The sequence below is a fragment of the Sceloporus occidentalis genome, unplaced genomic scaffold (genome assembly GCF_023333645.1).
Source record: "Sceloporus occidentalis isolate IW3139 unplaced genomic scaffold, rSceOcc1.0.p SCAF_160, whole genome shotgun sequence".
Lineage (NCBI taxonomy): Eukaryota > Metazoa > Chordata > Lepidosauria > Squamata > Phrynosomatidae > Sceloporus > Sceloporus occidentalis.
Genome location: NW_028317140.1, coordinates 1,977,678 through 1,989,335, shown reverse-complemented (window position 1 = coordinate 1,989,335; position 11,658 = coordinate 1,977,678). Strand labels below are relative to the sequence as shown.

Here is an 11,658-nt window from a genome sequence, read left to right as displayed (position 1 = left end):
TGAGTGATGAGACCACACGTTTAACATTTAAGACCTCCCAGGGGTGGGGCTTATGCAGATATATTGTCTCTGACGTAGGAGCAACACCTGATGAGGCCGCAAAGAGTCTGGGGCGGTACCCTTTTCCCTAACCATAACGGAGGCGGTTCCTGGCAAAGCATAAAGCGTCATTAACACGAGAGGCTAGGCGGCGCGTGCTTCTGGAAGGGCAAGCCCAGGTGCGAGTTCCCGGGAAAGAGAGGAAAGAAAAGCCAACGGCAGGAGAGGAGGCGGCTGGGCGGCGGTCGCCAGCCTTTCAAGAGCATCAGAAGAGACAGGGCGAAGGAGCTTCCTCCCGGCCTAGGAGGCGCCGAGCGCAGGCTGGGTCGGAAGCGGCAAAGCCAGCTAACCCAGCGGATGAGCAGACGGGGTGAGGCGGGGGAGGCACGCCTCAAGGCGCTAGAGCAGCCCCCTTAGGAGGTAGCGGCAAGGGCCACGCCTGGAGAACCACCAGCTGATACCGGAGATACTGCGGGCTCTATCGTTAAACCGGGATGATCAGGGGAAAGCGCGAACGCAGTCCCCCACTACCAGAAATTATGCAGTCGAGTTTCCCGCATTTGGGGAAATCGCAGGGGTCAGCACAGCCGGAGTGCAATGGCTGAGCCTCACCCTGGGAGAACCCCCTTCGTGATCAGGGTATCTCCCCTGCCAGGTAAGTATGAGCTGCCATAGAAGATGGTGGGGGGCGCCACTTCCACACCCCTCGCTAAAGTCGTGGTGGGGGTTTCTGCTCTAACACTTGGCTCTGTGCAGAACAGCTGCTTGGACAAGGTGCCTGCACACAGGAAATTCCTCATTGTTGCCCTTCAGGGAAAAATCTTCCCGTGTTAAGCTGCGCTTGTAAAATCCAGCATTCCCAGAGTGCTTTGCAGCACAAAAATTTGCACGCGGTAGCACCGCCCATCAGCAGGACCTCGCGGCGGGGAAGGAGCATTTACCCCTTGGCGACCTTAAAGCACGAGCCGGGCAACAGGACTTGGCTATCATTTGATGTTGGCACGTAGAACGTTTCCATTAAAGGCTCATGAAACATAGGCAACATTAAGCCCCTCGCGAGGTGTCTATCCTGTTAAGAGTAGGCCTGCCTCGAAAGCTAGTACGACGGCATAGAAGGAAGGCCCTCGAAAGAGGCCAACAAACACAATTAAGGCTGTATCCGCAGAAAGCACAGCTCAACGCGTCGCTACGAGAAGTAACCACTCAGCTTGCGCGTTCCCCCTCCTAACCTGCTCTCGCGAAGAAAGGACCAGTCATCAAAAGCAACAAGCAGCCGTTAGCCACGGCGCTTGATACTCGCTTCGCGCTCAGGGGAACGCACGCGAGCTCTTCATCGTGGTTACCGAGCCTGACCACTTCCGAGCACATTTCTCCGGTCGGGCACTATAGAAATGATCCCTGAAAGTACAGTCTTGACGTCCGCTCTGCGAGGGACACCGTCCCACCTAAAGGCATCGCTATATAGCTTGCAGCGACAAACTAAAGTTAAGACATTCGCACAACTCCGAAAGAGAAGAAGACTTTGCAATGCATGAATCTTATGAAAACAAACAAAAAAAAAACAATTCGTAACGCTTTTCTTAGAAGTCAATGCGTGAAATAGGCTAGATTGCGTTTATTCAACCACTGAACATACATTACATCCAAGGCAGGCTGCGAGGCAGCGCAGAACATCAACATCAGCAGCTTGACCGAGGACGCTCTGTGATGGCGTTTAAGCATGCTTTGGAAAAGCAAGAAGGAAAAAAAACCAACCAGAGAAGCGTGAGTGATGAGACCACACGTTTAACATTTAAGACCTCCCAGGGGTGGGGCTTATGCAGATATATTGTCTCTGACGTAGGAGCAACACCTGATGAGGCCGCAAAGAGTCTGGGGCGGTACCCTTTTCCCTAACCATAACGGAGGCGGTTCCTGGCAAAGCATAAAGCGTCATTAACACGAGAGGCTAGGCGGCGCGTGCTTCTGGAAGGGCAAACCCAGGTGCGAGTTCCCGGGAAAGAGAGGAAAGAAAAGCCAACGGCAGGAGAGGAGGCGGCTGGGCGGCGGTCGCCAGCCTTTCAAGAGCATCAGAAGAGACAGGGCGAAGGAGCTTCCTCCCGGCCTAGGAGGCGCCGAGCGCAGGCTGGGTCGGAAGCGGCAAAGCCAGCTAACCCAGCGGATGAGCAGACGGGGTGAGGCGGGGGAGGCACGCCTCAAGGCGCTAGAGCAGCCCCCTTAGGAGGTAGCGGCAAGGGCCACGCCTGGAGAACCACCAGCTGATACCGGAGATACTGCGGGCTCTATCGTTAAACCGGGATGATCAGGGGAAAGCGCGAACGCAGTCCCCCACTACCAGAAATTATGCAGTCGAGTTTCCCGCATTTGGGGAAATCGCAGGGGTCAGCACAGCCGGAGTGCAATGGCTGAGCCTCACCCTGGGAGAACCCCCTTCGTGATCAGGGTATCTCCCCTGCCAGGTAAGTATGAGCTGCCATAGAAGATGGTGGGGGCGCCACTTCCACACCCCTCGCTAAAGTCGTGGTGGGGGTTTCTGCTCTAACACTTGGCTCTGTGCAGAACAGCTGCTTGGACAAGGTGCCTGCACACAGGAAATTCCTCATTGTTGCCCTTCAGGGAAAAATCTTCCCGTGTTAAGCTGCGCTTGTAAAATCCAGCATTCCCAGAGTGCTTTGCAGCACAAAAATTTGCACGCGGTAGCACCGCCCATCAGCAGGACCTCGCGGCGGGGAAGGAGCATTTACCCCTTGGCGACCTTAAAGCACGAGCCGGGCAACAGGACTTGGCTATCATTTGATGTTGGCACGTAGAACGTTTCCATGAAAGGCTCATGAAACATAGGCAACATTAAGCCCCTCGCGAGGTGTCTATCCTGTTAAGAGTAGGCCTGCCTCGAAAGCTAGTACGACGGCATAGAAGGAAGGCCCTCGAAAGAGGCCAACAAACACAATTAAGGCTGTATCCGCAGAAAGCACAGCTCAACGCGTCGCTACGAGAAGTAACCACTCAGCTTGCGCGTTCCCCCTCCTAACCTGCTCTCGCGAAGAAAGGACCAGTCATCAAAAGCAACAAGCAGCCGTTAGCCACGGCGCTTGATACTCGCTTCGCGCTCAGGGGAACGCACGCGAGCTCTTCATCGTGGTTACCGAGCCTGACCACTTCCGAGCACATTTCTCCGGTCGGGCACTATAGAAATGACCCCTGAAAGTACAGTCTTGACGTCCGCTCTGCGAGGGACACCGTCCCACCTAAAGGCATCGCTATATAGCTTGCAGCGACAAACTAAAGTTAAGACATTCGCACAACTCCGAAAGAGAAGAAGACTTTGCAATGCATGAATCTTATGAAAACAAACAAAAAAAAACCAATTCGTAACGCTTTTCTTAGAAGTCAATGCGTGAAATAGGCTAGATTGCGTTTATTCAACCACTGAACATACATTACATCCAAGGCAGGCTGCGAGGCAGCGCAGAACATCAACATCAGCAGCTTGACCGAGGACGCTCTGTGATGGCGTTTAAGCATGCTTTGGAAAAGCAAGAAGGAAAAAAAACCAACCAGAGAAGCGTGAGTGATGAGACCACACGTTTAACATTTAAGACCTCCCAGGGGTGGGGCTTATGCAGATATATTGTCTCTGACGTAGGAGCAACACCTGATGAGGCCGCAAAGAGTCTGGGGCGGTACCCTTTTCCCTAACCATAACGGAGGCGGTTCCTGGCAAAGCATAAAGCGTCATTAACACGAGAGGCTAGGCGGCGCGTGCTTCTGGAAGGGCAAGCCCAGGCGCGAGTTCCCGGGAAAGAGAGGAAAGAAAAGCCAACGGCAGGAGAGGAGGCGGCTGGGCGGCGGTCGCCAGCCTTTCAAGAGCATCAGAAGAGACAGGGCGAAGGAGCTTCCTCCCGGCCTAGGAGGCGCCGAGCGCAGGCTGGGTCGGAAGCGGCAAAGCCAGCCAACCCAGCGGATGAGCAGACGGGGTGAGGCGGGGGAGGCACGCCTCAAGGCGCTAGAGCAGCCCCCTTAGGAGGTAGCGGCAAGGGCCACGCCTGGAGAACCACCAGCTGATACCGGAGATACTGCGGGCTCTATCGTTAAACCGGGATGATCAGGGGAAAGCGCGAACGCAGTCCCCCACTACCAGAAATTATGCAGTCGAGTTTCCCGCATTTGGGGAAATCGCAGGGGTCAGCACAGCCGGAGTGCAATGGCTGAGCCTCACCCTGGGAGAACCCCCTTCGTGATCAGGGTATCTCCCCTGCCAGGTAAGTATGAGCTGCCATAGAAGATGGTGGGGGGCGCCACTTCCACACCCCTCGCTAAAGTCGTGGTGGGGGTTTCTGCTCTAACACTGGGCTCTGTGCAGAACAGCTGCTTGGACAAGGTGCCTGCACACAGGAAATTCCTCATTGTTGCCCTTCAGGGAAAAATCTTCCCGTGTTAAGCTGCGCTTGTAAAATCCAGCATTCCCAGAGTGCTTTGCAGCACAAAAATTTGCACGCGGTAGCACCGCCCATCAGCAGGACCTCGCGGCGGGGAAGGAGCATTTACCCCTTGGCGACCTTAAAGCACGAGCCGGGCAACAGGACTTGGCTATCATTTGATGTTGGCACGTAGAACGTTTCCATTAAAGGCTCATGAAACATAGGCAACATTAAGCCCCTCGCGAGGTGTCTATCCTGTTAAGAGTAGGCCTGCCTCGAAAGCTAGTACGACGGCATAGAAGGAAGGCCCTCGAAAGAGGCCAACAAACACAATTAAGGCTGTATCCGCAGAAAGCACAGCTCAAGGCGTCGCTACGAGAAGTAACCACTCAGCTTGCGCGTTCCCCCTCCTAACCTGCTCTCGCGAAGAAAGGACCAGTCATCAAAAGCAACAAGCAGCCGTTAGCCACGGCGCTTGATACTCGCTTCGCGCTCAGGGGAACGCACGCGAGCTCTTCATCGTGGTTACCGAGCCTGACCACTTCCGAGCGCATTTCTCCGGTCGGGCACTATAGAAATGATCCCTGAAAGTACAGTCTTGACGTCCGCTCTGCGAGGGACACCGTCCCACCTAAAGGCATCGCTATATAGCTTGCAGCGACAAACTAAAGTTAAGACATTCGCACAACTCCGAAAGAGAAGAAGACTTTGCAATGCATGAATCTTATGAAAACAAACAAAAAAAAACCAATTCGTAACGCTTTTCTTAGAAGTCAATGCGTGAAATAGGCTAGATTGCGTTTATTCAACCACTGAACATACATTACATCCAAGGCAGGCTGCGAGGCAGCGCAGAACATCAACATCAGCAGCTTGACCGAGGACGCTCTGTGATGGCGTTTAAGCATGCTTTGGAAAAGCAAGAAGGAAAAAAAACCAACCAGAGAAGCGTGAGTGATGAGACCACACGTTTAACATTTAAGACCTCCCAGGGGTGGGGCTTATGCAGATATATTGTCTCTGACGTAGGAGCAACACCTGATGAGGCCGCAAAGAGTCTGGGGCGGTACCCTTTTCCCTAACCATAACGGAGGCGGTTCCTGGCAAAGCATAAAGCGTCATTAACACGAGAGGCTAGGCGGCGCGTGCTTCTGGAAGGGCAAGCCCAGGTGCGAGTTCCCGGGAAAGAGAGGAAAGAAAAGCCGGCGGCTGGGCGGCGGTCGCCAGCCTTTCAAGAGCATCAGAAGAGACAGGGCGAAGGAGCTTCCTCCCGGCCTAGGAGGCGCCGAGCGCAGGCTGGGTCGGAAGCGGCAAAGCCAGCTAACCCAGCGGATGAGCAGACGGGGTGAGGCGGGGGAGGCACGCCTCAAGGCGCTAGAGCAGCCCCCTTAGGAGGTAGCGGCAAGGGCCACGCCTGGAGAACCACCAGCTGATACCGGAGATACTGCGGGCTCTATCGTTAAACCGGGATGATCAGGGGAAAGCGCGAACGCAGTCCCCCACTACCAGAAATTATGCAGTCGAGTTTCCCGCATTTGGGGAAATCGCAGGGGTCAGCACAGCCGGAGTGCAATGGCTGAGCCTCACCCTGGGAGAACCCCCTTCGTGATCAGGATATCTCCCCTGCCAGGTAAGTATGAGCTGCCATAGAAGATGGTGGGGGCGCCACTTCCACACCCCTCGCTAAAGTCGTGGTGGGGGTTTCTGCTCTAACACTTGGCTCTGTGCAGAACAGCTGCTTGGACAAGGTGCCTGCACACAGGAAATTCCTCATTGTTGCCCTTCAGGGAAAAATCTTCCCGTGTTAAGCTGCGCTTGTAAAATCCAGCATTCCCAGAGTGCTTTGCAGCACAAAAATTTGCACGCGGTAGCACCGCCCATCAGCAGGACCTCGCGGCGGGGAAGGAGCATTTACCCCTTGGCGACCTTAAAGCACGAGCCGGGCAACAGGACTTGGCTATCATTTGATGTTGGCACGTAGAACGTTTCCATTAAAGGCTCATGAAACATAGGCAACATTAAGCCCCTCGCGAGGTGTCTATCCTGTTAAGAGTAGGCCTGCCTCGAAAGCTAGTACGACGGCATAGAAGGAAGGCCCTCGAAAGAGGCCAACAAACACAATTAAGGCTGTATCCGCAGAAAGCACAGCTCAACGCGTCGCTACGAGAAGTAACCACTCAGCTTGCGCGTTCCCCCTCCTAACCTGCTCTCGCGAAGAAAGGACCAGTCATCAAAAGCAACAAGCAGCCGTTAGCCACGGCGCTTGATACTCGCTTCGCGCTCAGGGGAACGCACGCGAGCTCTTCATCGTGGTTACCGAGCCTGACCACTTCCGAGCACATTTCTCCGGTCGGGCACTATAGAAATGACCCCTGAAAGTACAGTCTTGACGTCCGCTCTGCGAGGGACACCGTCCCACCTAAAGGCATCGCTATATAGCTTGCAGCGACAAACTAAAGTTAAGACATTTGCACAACTCCGAAAGAGAAGAAGACTTTGCAATGCATGAATCTTATGAAAACAAACAAAAAAAAACCAATTCGTAACGCTTTTCTTAGAAGTCAATGCGTGAAATAGGCTAGATTGCGTTTATTCAACCACTGAACATACATTACATCCAAGGCAGGCTGCGAGGCAGCGCAGAACATCAACATCAGCAGCTTGACCGAGGACGCTCTGTGATGGCGTTTAAGCATGCTTTGGAAAAGCAAGAAGGAAAAAAAACCAACCAGAGAAGCGTGAGTGATGAGACCACACGTTTAACATTTAAGACCTCCCAGGGGTGGGGCTTATGCAGATATATTGTCTCTGACGTAGGAGCAACACCTGATGAGGCCGCAAAGAGTCTGGGGCGGTACCCTTTTCCCTAACCATAACGGAGGCGGTTCCTGGCAAAGCATAAAGCGTCATTAACACGAGAGGCTAGGCGGCGCGTGCTTCTGGAAGGGCAAGCCCAGGCGCGAGTTCCCGGGAAAGAGAGGAAAGAAAAGCCAACGGCAGGAGAGGAGGCGGCTGGGCGGCGGTCGCCAGCCTTTCAAGAGCATCAGAAGAGACAGGGCGAAGGAGCTTCCTCCCGGCCTAGGAGGCGCCGAGCGCAGGCTGGGTCGGAAGCGGCAAAGCCAGCCAACCCAGCGGATGAGCAGACGGGGTGAGGCGGGGGAGGCACGCCTCAAGGCGCTAGAGCAGCCCCCTTAGGAGGTAGCGGCAAGGGCCACGCCTGGAGAACCACCAGCTGATACCGGAGATACTGCGGGCTCTATCGTTAAACCGGGATGATCAGGCGAAAGCGCGAACGCAGTCCCCCACTACCAGAAATTATGCAGTCGAGTTTCCCGCATTTGGGGAAATCGCAGGGGTCAGCACAGCCGGAGTGCAATGGCTGAGCCTCACCCTGGGAGAACCCCCTTCGTGATCAGGGTATCTCCCCTGCCAGGTAAGTATGAGCTGCCATAGAAGATGGTGGGGGGCGCCACTTCCACACCCCTCGCTAAAGTCGTGGTGGGGGTTTCTGCTCTAACACTGGGCTCTGTGCAGAACAGCTGCTTGGACAAGGTGCCTGCACACAGGAAATTCCTCATTGTTGCCCTTCAGGGAAAAATCTTCCCGTGTTAAGCTGCGCTTGTAAAATCCAGCATTCCCAGAGTGCTTTGCAGCACAAAAATTTGCACGCGGTAGCACCGCCCATCAGCAGGACCTCGCGGCGGGGAAGGAGCATTTACCCCTTGGCGACCTTAAAGCACGAGCCGGGCAACAGGACTTGGCTATCATTTGATGTTGGCACGTAGAACGTTTCCATTAAAGGCTCATGAAACATAGGCAACATTAAGCCCCTCGCGAGGTGTCTATCCTGTTAAGAGTAGGCCTGCCTCGAAAGCTAGTACGACGGCATAGAAGGAAGGCCCTCGAAAGAGGCCAACAAACACAATTAAGGCTGTATCCGCAGAAAGCACAGCTCAAGGCGTCGCTACGAGAAGTAACCACTCAGCTTGCGCGTTCCCCCTCCTAACCTGCTCTCGCGAAGAAAGGACCAGTCATCAAAAGCAACAAGCAGCCGTTAGCCACGGCGCTTGATACTCGCTTCGCGCTCAGGGGAACGCACGCGAGCTCTTCATCGTGGTTACCGAGCCTGACCACTTCCGAGCGCATTTCTCCGGTCGGGCACTATAGAAATGATCCCTGAAAGTACAGTCTTGACGTCCGCTCTGCGAGGGACACCGTCCCACCTAAAGGCATCGCTATATAGCTTGCAGCGACAAACTAAAGTTAAGACATTCGCACAACTCCGAAAGAGAAGAAGACTTTGCAATGCATGAATCTTATGAAAACAAACAAAAAAAAACCAATTCGTAACGCTTTTCTTAGAAGTCAATGCGTGAAATAGGCTAGATTGCGTTTATTCAACCACTGAACATACATTACATCCAAGGCAGGCTGCGAGGCAGCGCAGAACATCAACATCAGCAGCTTGACCGAGGACGCTCTGTGATGGCGTTTAAGCATGCTTTGGAAAAGCAAGAAGGAAAAAAAACCAACCAGAGAAGCGTGAGTGATGAGACCACACGTTTAACATTTAAGACCTCCCAGGGGTGGGGCTTATGCAGATATATTGTCTCTGACGTAGGAGCAACACCTGATGAGGCCGCAAAGAGTCTGGGGCGGTACCCTTTTCCCTAACCATAACGGAGGCGGTTCCTGGCAAAGCATAAAGCGTCATTAACACGAGAGGCTAGGCGGCGCGTGCTTCTGGAAGGGCAAGCCCAGGCGCGAGTTCCCGGGAAAGAGAGGAAAGAAAAGCCGGCGGCTGGGCGGCGGTCGCCAGCCTTTCAAGAGCATCAGAAGAGACAGGGCGAAGGAGCTTCCTCCCGGCCTAGGAGGCGCCGAGCGCAGGCTGGGTCGGAAGCGGCAAAGCCAGCCAACCCAGCGGATGAGCAGACGGGGTGAGGCGGGGGAGGCACGCCTCAAGGCGCTAGAGCAGCCCCCTTAGGAGGTAGCGGCAAGGGCCACGCCTGGAGAACCACCAGCTGATACCGGAGATACTGCGGGCTCTATCGTTAAACCAGGATGATCAGGGGAAAGCGCGAACGCAGTCCCCCACTACCAGAAATTATGCAGTCGAGTTTCCCGCATTTGGGGAAATCGCAGGGGTCAGCACAGCCGGAGTGCAATGGCTGAGCCTCACCCTGGGAGAACCCCCTTCGTGATCAGGGTATCTCCCCTGCCAGGTAAGTATGAGCTGCCATAGAAGATGGTGGGGGGCGCCACTTCCACACCCCTCGCTAAAGTCGTGGTGGGGGTTTCTGCTCTAACACTGGGCTCTGTGCAGAACAGCTGCTTGGACAAGGTGCCTGCACACAGGAAATTCCTCATTGTTGCCCTTCAGGGAAAAATCTTCCCGTGTTAAGCTGCGCTTGTAAAATCCAGCATTCCCAGAGTGCTTTGCAGCACAAAAATTTGCACGCGGTAGCACCGCCCATCAGCAGGACCTCGCGGCGGGGAAGGAGCATTTACCCCTTGGCGACCTTAAAGCACGAGCCGGGCAACAGGACTTGGCTATCATTTGATGTTGGCACGTAGAACGTTTCCATTAAAGGCTCATGAAACATAGGCAACATTAAGCCCCTCGCGAGGTGTCTATCCTGTTAAGAGTAGGCCTGCCTCGAAAGCTAGTACGACGGCATAGAAGGAAGGCCCTCGAAAGAGGCCAACAAACACAATTAAGGCTGTATCCGCAGAAAGCACAGCTCAAGGCGTCGCTACGAGAAGTAACCACTCAGCTTGCGCGTTCCCCCTCCTAACCTGCTCTCGCGAAGAAAGGACCAGTCATCAAAAGCAACAAGCAGCCGTTAGCCACGGCGCTTGATACTCGCTTCGCGCTCAGGGGAACGCACGCAAGCTCTTCATCGTGGTTACCGAGCCTGACCACTTCCGAGCGCATTTCTCCGGTCGGGCACTATAGAAATGATCCCTGAAAGTACAGTCTTGACGTCCGCTCTGCGAGGGACACCGTCCCACCTAAAGGCATCGCTATATAGCTTGCAGCGACAAACTAAAGTTAAGACATTCGCACAACTCCGAAAGAGAAGAAGACTTTGCAATGCATGAATCTTATGAAAACAAACAAAAAAAAACCAATTCGTAACGCTTTTCTTAGAAGTCAATGCGTGAAATAGGCTAGATTGCGTTTATTCAACCACTGAACATACATTACATCCAAGGCAGGCTGCGAGGCAGCGCAGAACATCAACATCAGCAGCTTGACCGAGGACGCTCTGTGATGGCGTTTAAGCATGCTTTGGAAAAGCAAGAAGGAAAAAAAACCAACCAGAGAAGCGTGAGTGATGAGACCACACGTTTAACATTTAAGACCTCCCAGGGGTGGGGCTTATGCAGATATATTGTCTCTGACGTAGGAGCAACACCTGATGAGGCCGCAAAGAGTCTGGGGCGGTACCCTTTTCCCTAACCATAACGGAGGCGGTTCCTGGCAAAGCATAAAGCGTCATTAACACGAGAGGCTAGGCGGCGCGTGCTTCTGGAAGGGCAAGCCCAGGCGCGAGTTCCCGGGAAAGAGAGGAAAGAAAAGCCGGCGGCTGGGCGGCGGTCGCCAGCCTTTCAAGAGCATCAGAAGAGACAGGGCGAAGGAGCTTCCTCCCGGCCTAGGAGGCGCCGAGCGCAGGCTGGGTCGGAAGCGGCAAAGCCAGCTAACCCAGCGGATGAGCAGACGGGGTGAGGCGGAGGAGGCACGCCTCAAGGCGCTAGAGCAGCCCCCTTAGGAGGTAGCGGCAAGGGCCACGCCTGGAGAACCACCAGCTGATACCGGAGATACTGCGGGCTCTATCGTTAAACCGGGATGATCAGGGGAAAGCGCGAACGCAGTCCCCCACTACCAGAAATTATGCAGTCGAGTTTCCCGCATTTGGGGAAATCGCAGGGGTCAGCACAGCCGGAGTGCAATGGCTGAGCCTCACCCTGGGAGAACCCCCTTCGTGATCAGGGTATCTCCCCTGCCAGGTAAGTATGAGCTGCCATAGAAGATGGTGGGGGGCGCCACTTCCACACCCCTCGCTAAAGTCGTGGTGGGGGTTTCTGCTCTAACACTTGGCTCTGTGCAGAACAGCTGCTTGGACAAGGTGCCTGCACACAGGAAATTCCTCATTGTTGCCCTTCAGGGAAAAATCTTCCCGTGTTAAGCTGCGCT

At 54.4% G+C, this 11,658-nt stretch overlaps 13 non-coding genes across 13 annotated transcripts; all 13 read right to left on the bottom strand.

The window, feature by feature from the left end:
* Nucleotides 1-538: 538 nt before the first annotated feature.
* Nucleotides 539-702, bottom strand: LOC149280037 (U1 spliceosomal RNA). Its single transcript, XR_016278277.1, has one exon. It is a non-coding gene; the product is annotated as a U1 spliceosomal RNA (small nuclear RNA).
* Nucleotides 703-1,237: 535 nt separating this feature from the next.
* Nucleotides 1,238-1,453, bottom strand: LOC149280036 (small nucleolar RNA U3). Its single transcript, XR_016278428.1, has one exon. It is a non-coding gene; the product is annotated as a small nucleolar RNA U3 (small nucleolar RNA).
* Nucleotides 1,454-2,342: 889 nt separating this feature from the next.
* Nucleotides 2,343-2,506, bottom strand: LOC149280035 (U1 spliceosomal RNA). Its single transcript, XR_016278276.1, has one exon. It is a non-coding gene; the product is annotated as a U1 spliceosomal RNA (small nuclear RNA).
* A 534-nt stretch (nt 2,507-3,040) lies between these two features.
* LOC149280034 (small nucleolar RNA U3) lies at nt 3,041-3,256 on the bottom strand. The gene has a single exon (XR_016278501.1). It is a non-coding gene; the product is annotated as a small nucleolar RNA U3 (small nucleolar RNA).
* Nucleotides 3,257-4,145: 889 nt separating this feature from the next.
* LOC149280033 (U1 spliceosomal RNA) lies at nt 4,146-4,309 on the bottom strand. The gene has a single exon (XR_016278275.1). It is a non-coding gene; the product is annotated as a U1 spliceosomal RNA (small nuclear RNA).
* A 535-nt stretch (nt 4,310-4,844) lies between these two features.
* Nucleotides 4,845-5,060, bottom strand: LOC149280032 (small nucleolar RNA U3). The gene has a single exon (XR_016278490.1). It is a non-coding gene; the product is annotated as a small nucleolar RNA U3 (small nucleolar RNA).
* Nucleotides 5,061-5,934: 874 nt separating this feature from the next.
* Nucleotides 5,935-6,098, bottom strand: LOC149280031 (U1 spliceosomal RNA). Its single transcript, XR_016278336.1, has one exon. It is a non-coding gene; the product is annotated as a U1 spliceosomal RNA (small nuclear RNA).
* A 534-nt stretch (nt 6,099-6,632) lies between these two features.
* Nucleotides 6,633-6,848, bottom strand: LOC149280030 (small nucleolar RNA U3). The gene has a single exon (XR_016278500.1). It is a non-coding gene; the product is annotated as a small nucleolar RNA U3 (small nucleolar RNA).
* Nucleotides 6,849-7,737: 889 nt separating this feature from the next.
* On the bottom strand, nt 7,738-7,901 carry LOC149280029 (U1 spliceosomal RNA). Its single transcript, XR_016278353.1, has one exon. It is a non-coding gene; the product is annotated as a U1 spliceosomal RNA (small nuclear RNA).
* A 535-nt stretch (nt 7,902-8,436) lies between these two features.
* On the bottom strand, nt 8,437-8,652 carry LOC149280028 (small nucleolar RNA U3). The gene has a single exon (XR_016278489.1). It is a non-coding gene; the product is annotated as a small nucleolar RNA U3 (small nucleolar RNA).
* Nucleotides 8,653-9,526: 874 nt separating this feature from the next.
* LOC149280027 (U1 spliceosomal RNA) lies at nt 9,527-9,690 on the bottom strand. The gene has a single exon (XR_016278274.1). It is a non-coding gene; the product is annotated as a U1 spliceosomal RNA (small nuclear RNA).
* A 535-nt stretch (nt 9,691-10,225) lies between these two features.
* Nucleotides 10,226-10,441, bottom strand: LOC149280026 (small nucleolar RNA U3). Its single transcript, XR_016278478.1, has one exon. It is a non-coding gene; the product is annotated as a small nucleolar RNA U3 (small nucleolar RNA).
* Nucleotides 10,442-11,315: 874 nt separating this feature from the next.
* On the bottom strand, nt 11,316-11,479 carry LOC149280025 (U1 spliceosomal RNA). The gene has a single exon (XR_016278273.1). It is a non-coding gene; the product is annotated as a U1 spliceosomal RNA (small nuclear RNA).
* Between the last annotated feature and the right edge of the window lie 179 nt (nt 11,480-11,658).